Raw genomic sequence first — 10,802 nt, 5'->3', positions numbered from 1 at the left:
GACTAGCTGTCAACTTGTAGTTTCGGTTTGAGAATCTCCGAGAGCACAGCAGGGCTTCCCACACCTAATTCCTTGTTTTACCTGTGACATTGGCTAATCTTTAATGTTAATTTGACAAGTGTGTAATTGCCTAGAAGTTGTGAGGTGGGAAGATAGACCTTGACTGTGTATTGCCATGGGCCACCCCAGCCAGATATGGGGGTCACTGGGACAAGGGTCCTTGAAGGGTAGGTGGGTAAGGATTTGGTGGTGACAAACAGAAACAAATAGGCAGTTTTAATCTGAATGTATTTTGCAGTTCTCAAGTAAGAATTTTTATGCATAAACAAGTATTAAAACTCTTCTAAAATGTTTTTAGTGACGCAATCATGGACAGGACAGATAACAACATTGTCATTTGGCACAGTAAAGCACAAAAATCATCCAAGGCTAGTGGCATATTTCCAAGAGCAGGTTAATAAATTTTTATGGTCAGTTATTATTTAACATCTAGTACCTGATTTTTTGTGAATCTTCAAGGTGTAAATTTAAACTATTTTAATTCTTTTTTATTTAAGGCTTTCTTTACCATGTACCAAAGCCTACTTCCAATGACACACGTATAGACACATGAAATTTTATTGCTGGGAAAGTTTTTATCTATCATAATACTGTGATTTTGGAAATGATTTATGAAGTAAAGCGCTGGTTTTCCTAGAGCTGAGGTCATGGCTAGTGACTCCATCTCAAGAAATGGTTTCTTATCCATTCTTCTCCCTTAAAATCTTAGCCTAGGCTATCAGGAACATCTCGTAAATAAGAAAAGGAATAGAAGAAGATAAAACAGCTAAGTTGCCAGGAGAACTATGGCTCAATATTTTTTTCCAGCCAAGAGTTCCACAACCAGTTCCAGGAGGCCTCCTTCCTTTGAAGTTTTCACCTTGGTCTGTAGAACTTGTCACACAGATTCTACTGGGGTTGGTATGGCAATGTATGGCAACCGTCAGTGGGCTGGGGTCTCAGACTGAATGAAAAGGAGAAAGCTAGCTGAGAACAAGCGTTGATCCCTCTCTGCTTCCTGACTGCAGATGCCTGTGATCAGCTTTCCCACACCTTTCCTTTCAGCCAGAATAAAGCCTTCCTTTCTTAAGTTGCCTTTAACAGGGTCTTTGTCACAGAAAGGGCAAAATAACTAATAAAAGTGAAACACTTTTATAACTATTGGAGAGTATTTTTTTCTTAGAAAAAATGAGGTTCACAGTAAACATACAGTATACAACAGCTTTATACACATCTGATTGAGAGAAGCCATGTGGAATGATTGTCCTTTATTGTTGGGTTTGTATAACTCACACTGTGATGAACTTATCTGTATACAAATGTCTTGAGTAAGTTTCCCCTGAAGCCACCCCTGCCACCAGCGATAGACAATGCCTGACTATAATTCTTTGTAGAAGATAGAGTCCTGTGTATATAGCAACTTTAGAACATCCCAGACGCCATTTGTATTCAGCAACCCCCAGTGGCTGGACAAGAAAGGAATGATGTGGGCTCTGCAGTCTGCAAGCCCAGGCTATGGAGGAGAATCTTCCTATAAAGCACGACTACTACACATCTGGCCTAGCTGCTGTGGCCATTCTGCTTGCCCAGAGCCAGGACTCCTCTACATGTCCACATGGCATGTTCAGTCTAGAGGTTGGATTTTCTTAAAGGATGAGAACCAATGGGAACCTTCTAAGTTCGCACTGGCTTCCTCCAGAACAAAACCAATGGAACATGTTCATTCCTGGACCTCTCAACTGGTTCTAGAAATTGCAATGTCTTATTTTGCAGATACTCAAATCTCTTTCCATTTTACTTCCCTCCCTTCTTCCTATTCTTCCTTTCCCTTCTCCTCCTTTTTAAGGCAAGAATTCTAACACTCAACTACATCCTCATACCTTCTTGAGAACTTAATACATAATCTATGCTAGCAATTCTGCCTTAGGCTCTCGTGTTGGGATGACATTTATGCCAGCAGCTCAAGCTTTAAGTCCACGTTATAAAGTGGTATATTTGCATAGAACCTATTCACATTGCCTCCTGTGTTTTCAATAATTTATTAATTGTGACATCCACCACATTGTAAACACTATGAGTATTTGTTAAACTGTATTGCCCAGAAAAATCAAGATTTTTTTCTTTAGTCTCTACATGTTCACTACAGACTCAACTTTTTCCCTATATATTTTTGATCCAAGGTTGAATACACAAATGTGGAACCTGTAGTTAGGAAGGAACAACTGAACAGGGAATCTGAGGGGTCTTGGTTTTTCATGTGTACATATTTGTGTGTGTGTGTGTGTGTGTGCACATGTGAATGTGTGTACATCAGAGGCAAAGATAAACCTAGGGTGTCATCCTTCAGTCCTGGTTTTATTTTTTTTGTTTTTTTTGGGGTTTTTTTTGGCCTTGTTTCATTTTGCTTCATTTTTATTTTTGCTTTTCAGAATGTCTCAGCAATTAGGCCAGGATGTCCACTTGTCCCTACCTCCCAGTTCTGGGATTTCAAGCATGTACAACCATGACAGTCTTTTTTGTAAATGTGGGTATTAGAGAACACAGGTTATAATGTTTGCACGACAGGTCTTTTTACCATTGAGCAACTCCCCAGCACACCAACCTCTCTTAATTTTTTTTTAAAGATTTCTTTATTATTACATGTGAGTACACTGTAACTATCTTCAGACACTCCAGAAGAGAGTGTCAGACCTCATTTTGGATGGTTGTGTGCCACCATGTGGTTGCTGGGATTTGAACTCAGGACCTTCGGAAGAGCAGTCGGTGCTCCCAACTGCTGAGCCATCTCTCCAGCCCTCTTAATTTTTTTATTAGATATTTTCTGTTGCGAGCAGGGGTCAAGCGGCGCTTCCCCATGAGAAGGATGTTGACAGTGCTCCTTCACTCAGGTACTCTTTTACTGGATTCCGCCTCGAGAATTACCTCAGGAGTGATAAAAGAGGACATACAGATTAGGTTTTGAATGCTTTATGTCAGTTTCCAATACAACTACACACAGCATACAATATGTTATCAGAGCTAAGCGGATAAGGGCTATGACAATAAAATAGCTAAACATTTCGCTCTACCACATATTAGAATATATACGACGTCACTCTACTGCCTATTAGGGTAAATACAACCTGGCAGCATCTCTGGAAACAGGCGATCTTGAGGAGGGCGGAGTCAGGAATGAATCAGGTTGGAGGGCTCTCTCTAGCTCCGCCTGTCTAAGGTTTACTTGACCGCGGGGTTCAGCTGTCTCTCGGCTGGGCGTGGCGTTCTCAGAGAAAGGAAAGCGCCTTGCCGCAGGCAGACTCGGCTGTCAGCGTGGGGCGTTCTCGGAAAGTTATGCTTGACCACGGAGAGGTTAGTCGATCTCGGTCTGTGGAGTCTCGGTGTCAGTTTGGCTCAGAGGATCACTTCAGGCAGCCATTGCCACTGAGAGCGGAGACGTCAGCTTGTGAGACGTCAGCTTGTCTCCTAGTTGCTTCTTTAAGCTACTTTTGACGTCATTGCTGGGGTAAGGTTCTGATGACCATTCGCGTCTGGTTATCTTCTCAAGTTGTTTACTTCTTATGGAAAATTTTTCTGCACAAGTATTTACTTCAGATATTCACAGATATTTTCTCATTTTGGCAAGACATCTTTCATATGTTATTCTAGATAACTAATATACTACTCTGGCAAACAACTTATTTTTCACAGCAAGTCTCACTGCACAAATAACTTATTTCAAAACAACTTCCAAACATCTCCTATTACAAGATGGAGTGGGTCTTGCTAAAAGAACCTGCTCCTTACATTCCATCCCGATACCTGAAATGGTGTCAAATTGAAAGGTATCACTCAGCGAGCGCAGTCAGGGGATTTACATGCTGTCGGCGCAAGGCTTTTTGGTAATTTCCATCCAACATGTCTGTTATACCATAATCTCTTCTCATACAATCTATGGCATCAGGTAAAGGTTTATTACATTTATATCTTCTCCATACTTTATACCAATCTAAATAAGCTGCAAACTCAAACATCAAATCCAAAATAAAGGGTCTACAAAGCACTCTTGAGCAATAAGCTTCTAAGCTTTTGGGGTTATGGTTTCTATCAAGATAGTTCATGGCACAATGCCAGTCGCCATCGAGTAGACGCAAAGCTTCCCAAGGGTGATGTCTGATCATAGTTCTGCACATTTCATAATGGAGATAATTTCCCTTGGTAATATAACAACTACTTAAGCTGGCTAAAATATGACACATATGGTCAAAGGGGTGTTTATGTATTCTGTGCTGTCTGCTATGATTTTCATGATGTAGGATGTGATTGATAAGTTCTACCAATGGGTCGTGTTGTTTTGGTGAGAGATAAGAGTGTGGCATATCTGTGTTTACAGAAATGACATTTATTCCTATGTGTATAGGGAATTATACCTGTGCGTAAGAATAAGTCTTCCAATGATTCCCAATGTTTGATCCACATGGCCTTTAGGGCTCTTTTAATTCCTCCTCTTTGTAGGAAATCAATTTTCCTTCCAGAGGGGCTTTTATTTGTTATTCTTTTTTTTAATATAAAACTATTTATTGACCACTGTTCACCATTATTTACAGTAAAGTAAATATACAGTTGGATGACATTCTGATACTACAAAGTTACTTTTCTGGCTCATTGAACCAGAACCCAAATACTGAAAAGATTGATCCTACCAGTTAGGAATGAGTCAGGGTAAAGAAAAAGCATGCAGGTAATTGATATTAGCAAATTTTGTTCACTCACTTAGTCAGCAGGTCTTTAATTGCCAACGTCAGCTTCAACCATGATTCTATTTCCACATCAAACAGATTCCATAAAGCATAACCTTTTAGTACAGATTTTATCTTTCTACAAAGGAATGGTTCACCAGAGTAAACTTTACACAGACTGGCTGACCTCTGTAGACCAGCTGGCCTCTTAAATCAGAACTCCACCTGCCTCTAGAGCGCTGGGATTAAAGGTGTGCACCACCACATTCAGCTCAAGTCTTGTTATTAAATCACACTATAACTTTGTCTAATTCCATTTTCTGAAGGGGAAGTGGACAACATTCTGTAAATGAGCCACTGCATTTACATGATAATATATCAATTTGCATGTGGTTGCTTTTTAAAAAATTGCAGAATCTGCTTAACCTGAAAGGTTATGGTTTTAGGAAAATGTTCACAAGAGAATCTCACAAACTTGTATTTTCATCTTCAGTTCTTTTAAGTATTAAAAGCAAGACAAAACAAACAAGTTATGTAAGTGTTTTATGCATACACCGCATACAAACAAAAAAACCCAGAATGGTCCTCCTGTGTCCCCGTTAAAAGTAAGTTCTGACTGAGTAATGACTGTATAATCTCCCCAGCATTTAAGAAAAGCTGTTCTTCAAAGCTGAGGAAATACAACATGATATCAAATATTCTATTGTTAAAGGAACTATAGAAAGCTCTTACTTGCTCCAAGGAATCAGTGCAGAACAAAACCCAAAAATATCCCAACTACTGTTAATACTTTCAAAAACTAGCATATCAAACTTGATTTTCATTAGAATGCTATTTTTCCACACTAGTAATTCAAAACCCAAGATCCAGATTTTATATATATATATATATATATATATATATATATATATATATATATATATATATATATATATATATATCAACAATTATTGCGCTTCATCTTCAGGACAAGAATGCCAAGTCAGCCTCTCCTCATAGAAGGCGATGACAATCTGAGGACACTTCATATTTGCCTCCTTTGCCAGCACCAAGTCAGCCTCATCTGAGTCCTTCCATTTCATGAGAAACATTCATTCTCCCCTGCTGTCTGTGGCACCAATTATTCATTCAGGATCAAGACCTCTGGCAAAACCCCTTGGTTTGTCAGCAGCATCTCTCTTCTTCTTCAATTTGCTATCATCAGATTCACTGTCAGATAAAGATTTCCTTTTTGTACCATCTTTTTCTTTACCAGCTTTTTGAGAATTAAGAAATGCTTAAATTAATTCTGGGCAATCTAAATTTTCTTCTGATTCCCAAGTATTATCAGCATCTGTAAACCCCTTCCACTTAAGGAAATACTCCACCTTCCCATTCACTACACGAGGGTCCAGTACTTTTTCTACCACAAATTCTTCAGGCTCTGCCTCTTCAACTTTTTTACTCTTTCCATTTTGTTTCTTTCCCATTTTTTGCAATGTAGTTTTATTGGAGGCCATTTTTAAAATTTAATCGGAGACTTGAAGAGCCTTCGGATGCTCAGGGTGGCGGATCCTGCAGAGTCTCCCGCCTGTGCGCTTCAGTTCAGCCACATCCGAGGGGAGGGAGCGCGGGCAGCTCCGCGGGGGGCGGGGGGGGGAGCACCGCCCACGCCCAGGCCGCGTGGGGCCTGCTGGAACGCGTCCTGTGGTGGGGCAGCGCGCGCACCGCAGCGTGGCGCCTTGTTATTCTTCTTAATGACATGCTGGAAGATAGGCAATATGCACATTACTATCCTATAAGCAACATATCCACACAAAATATATATGATAAGCCAAGTTGTCTGTTTGACCCATTGCCACCAACTATAGATGGGGGTGCAAGTGAGGTCAAATTGGCTGAGTCTGGCCAAATAGTGTCAGAAGGAGCAAGGTGCCATCTTTTTGTCCCAATCCTTATGGATATAGGTATTAGTCCTTAGAACACCTACTAAATTGTGGAGATCTGTTTGTGAGTGGTCTAGTTCAGCTTCTGCTTTGGTTATTTTAGCATGTATGCTCTTGAATTGTTTTTCATTGTGCCCTATAATATCATTTAGTTTCTTCATATCAGTAAGGAAATTGTTATATGTGCTTATATCAATTGTATTGTCCCGATTATTGAGACCTGACATTGTATGGTGGTGTTCAATAGGTAGGATTGTTACTAGAGTTTGGTTAAGAGCCTGTATTATGCTGCAGTTGTGGATTATCCAACAACCTGGGGTGATGGGAAGAATGAAAGTGTCCCATACACTGTTTGTGGTATTATAATTGGTACAGGTTCCGTTCTGAGATGAGTTGCTGCATATTAGGAAGCTGTGATCTCCTAATGAAGTCAAGGTATCAGTAATCATGGTTTCTGTAAGTCTGGTCTGTTCTATTTTGGATGATCCCTTGTGTGGGTAGATGTATGTATTTGTTCCCATATCTAGACAATCAGCTAGGGGAACATATACTGGTATGTCTTCTATAGATGTCCACAGGTAGGCATCGATGGGGGTCACCCATTTGTGTTGCCATTCGTGGAATGGTGTTAGCCTATTGGACCATCACTGTGTATATTTGTACCAAATGTAAGTAGCATAGGCCGGATTCACATCCTAAGTTTTTATGAGGATGAAGTATAGTTTGGAACTCTGGTTCTCTGGCGGCCTATGCCTGTTGATAGTAGGTTAGTGAGGTCACTTTGTACCTGTGAAAGATGTGCTCTATACTGCATACACATATAGTTGTTGTGTGATTCTAACTCTATGTGTTGCATAACTTCCTGAGCATGTTTAATGGTGTCTCTTACGGTACCAATTTCTACCTGCATTTGTGATGTGATAATATGTAAGGCATCAATTGCTCTGCTGGTGGCTGCGATGGCTTTTGCTGTTTTATAATTAACCTGTTAGATATGGTGGGTTTCTGCTTTGATTGGTTCTAGCATAGCTGCTGAGACTCCTCCTCCCATTATACCTCCTATAAAGGCTCCTGCAAATATTCCTCCTAGTAGGAATCCTATTTGTAATGGTTTCCTGCCTATTCTTACTGGAGAGGAGTATGCCAATTCAGCTTGTTCAGCAATGGTAATTTTGCATCCATATTCTTTAGGTGGGAGTAGGCTCATGAGATCCATTTCTAGTTCTATCATTCTTACTCTGGGCGTAAGGATGACTTTTGCTGGACCGGTTAGGACTGGTATAATCAAAGGGGCTTATGCTATACCTGGTGTGCCTTTAGGGGGTACTACAAGTCCTTGTTTGTAATGGAATATGTAATTGAATATAGGGGAAAATCTGTGCCATTTTTGGTCACATTCCCTCTGTATAACAGCCTAGGTTGAGTGTCAGTGGTGTTGGGCCAAAGGTCATAGGTGAGTGGCATGTACATGACCTCATCCCAAGTATGTTGGTCAAAGATCTGTATGCCTTTAGATCTATGGGTCATGATGTCAGTTTGTACCCATTGTCCTTTTGTAGGGTGTATAGTCAACAGGTAACTATAATAGGGTAAGCCCTTGTGGTTAAATGTTTTGAGGCCTTTATAAGAGCAATTCATATAGTGTAACCACTGTAGGGTGGTGGTAAAGATATTGCTATAAGTTACGAAGGCTTTATCCTCTCTTAGATCTTCCTTGACATCATGTGGATGGTCCACGGACCAATATTTAGCATATTTGCCATCTTTCCCTATATCCTGTCTTATGGCCATGGGAATTGTATAGTCGATAATTGGGTTTTCCAGAGTTACTTCCTTCTATCCTTTCCATTTCATAGTTTCCTTTGGCATGCCTTTAAATACAAATTTGAGATTGGAAGTGATCTGGATGATTGGGTTCCTAAAGGTTAGACTCTGATTTCCAAATTTACCTTTTAGATCAAGGGGAATGGGAGCAATATTACCCTGACTGTGGATGTGGCAAATTTAATAGAGTCAATGTTCAGAATACAATAATAGGTAGTGGTGCATCATTTTCCAGTGAAACAACAATATGACTACATGCATACTTGATATTACACACCATACATGACAACACTGATTAAAGGAGACACAATGACATATCAACAAATATAACATAGTCCCTTAACCAAAAACTACAACATCAAAATCAAAGAAATTACTGGTCAGCACTTATGCTGTGCACTCCAATGCTTCACTTTACTAATATTAGAAAATGGATTAGGTGAGAAGGGCTCTTCCACCAAAATTCATTTTCTGGAAACCTTCTGATGTTTGAACATTGGAGAAAATACTTTTGACTATTAAAAGTATCTATTTACCTTATGATAAAGGAAAGGATCAGATGACTATTAAAAGTATCTATTTATCTTATGATAAAGGAAAGGAGCAGATAGACATAGTGCATCACTGGCATTGTACATCTAAAGAAACTTGATTTGCTCTAAACGCTTTATACGTCATAAAACTATGAAAACAAGTTTATCCACATTTTAAAAAGATTTATTTATTTATTTTATGTATATGAGTACACACTGTAGCTGTACAGATAGTTGTGAGTCTTCATCTGGTTGTTGGGGATTGACTTTCAGGACCTCTGCTTACACCTGTCAGCCCCACTCGCTCTGGTAGACCCTACCTGCTCCAGTAGGCCCCACTTGCTCAGGCCCAAAGATTTATTTATTATTATAAATAAATACACTGTAGCTATCTTCAGATGCGCCAGAAGAGGGCATCAGATCTCATTACGGGTGGTTGTGAGCCACCATGTGGTTGCTGGGATTTGAACTCAGGACCTTTGGAAGAGCAGTCGGTGCTCTTACCTACTGAGCCACCTCACCAGCCCTATCCACATTTTTATATGTATGTTTACACATGTGAGAGAATGTCTTCCATGTTTAAACCGGTGACACATCAGAGAACAGGGTGTCAGATCCCCTGCATCTGGAGTAGCATGTGATTATGAGCCTCTCAATTCAGGTGTTGAGATCTGAACTCAGGCTACTCCCAGAAGAATACATGGTGAGTAACTTGCTCAAATATTTAGTCCTTTTTATCCAACAAACTAAAAGTCTTTCACAGTTTAACAATAACAAACATAAGTAAATAAAGATGTTTATAAATGATCCTTGGGAATATTTTATGAATACCATCATTATTAAGATGTTGATGATGGTCAATTTGTAGCATAAATGTAATACAATCCAAAGAAAATTCCCAACAATTAATAACAGAAAAGCTGATTTCAAAGCTGCATGTACAGTAGAAAACAGAATGCTCAATAAGATTATAAATAAATTATACACATGTTGACACAATGACATCTATATTTACTACAGTTATAACAATGAAGAATGTGTACAATATTTGTGATAAATGAAGGGATCAAGAGAAAAATAAAACAAGAATAAAAGCACAAAAATATAGTCAAGTTTTAATCAAAAGACCCAAGAAAGTCAGACAGGAAAATTACTATCTTGATCAATATTACCCAACTACAGATGATTCTAAGTCTATAGAAATTAAATAAACATAGGCTGCCTGCTTGCAGACCTCCTTCACTCTCTTGGGTCCCTCAGACAAACACACCCTGACTATAGACCACACCAGTTACAAAAAGTTCAGGCTATGACTCATGCAGAGACTCCCTACTGGATCAGAAGCCACACAGGCCTCCAGAACTCCTGTTTCCCACTTGGGTCAAGAATCCTACTCAACCACCAGTCACATAGGTCAGAAGACCAGAGAGAAACCAGAAACCAGAGGATAAAACACCATCCAACAAAGACAAACCCAAAAATCAGTACCTAAATCTATAATTGTGCCCAAATCAGATGTCTAAAAACCAGCATAACAAAACAATCAACTACAGCCAGGGCCATATGTCACCATCAGGCCCTGGATCCTACTATGGAAAGGCCTGAGTACTCCAACACAGCAGAAGTATAAGAAAAATACTTTAAAGCAAACTTTATAAGGATGATAGAGATCCTTGAAAAAGCAAATAAATCCCTTAAACCAAGGAAAAGACAAACAAAAAGCTGGAGGAAATGAGTAAATCTCTTAGAGAAAGCCAAGAAAAAGC

At 39.5% G+C, this 10,802-nt stretch overlaps 1 pseudogene; it reads right to left on the bottom strand.

Annotated features, from left to right (window-relative positions):
• Positions 1 to 5,676: 5,676 nt before the first annotated feature.
• Positions 5,677 to 6,433, bottom strand: LOC116069418 (annotated as a pseudogene).
• Between the last annotated feature and the right edge of the window lie 4,369 nt (positions 6,434 to 10,802).

The sequence above is a fragment of the Mastomys coucha genome, unplaced genomic scaffold (genome assembly GCF_008632895.1).
Source record: "Mastomys coucha isolate ucsf_1 unplaced genomic scaffold, UCSF_Mcou_1 pScaffold22, whole genome shotgun sequence".
In the NCBI taxonomy this organism is placed as follows: Eukaryota; Metazoa; Chordata; class Mammalia; order Rodentia; family Muridae; genus Mastomys; species Mastomys coucha.
This window is presented reverse-complemented; position numbering and strand designations above follow the sequence as displayed.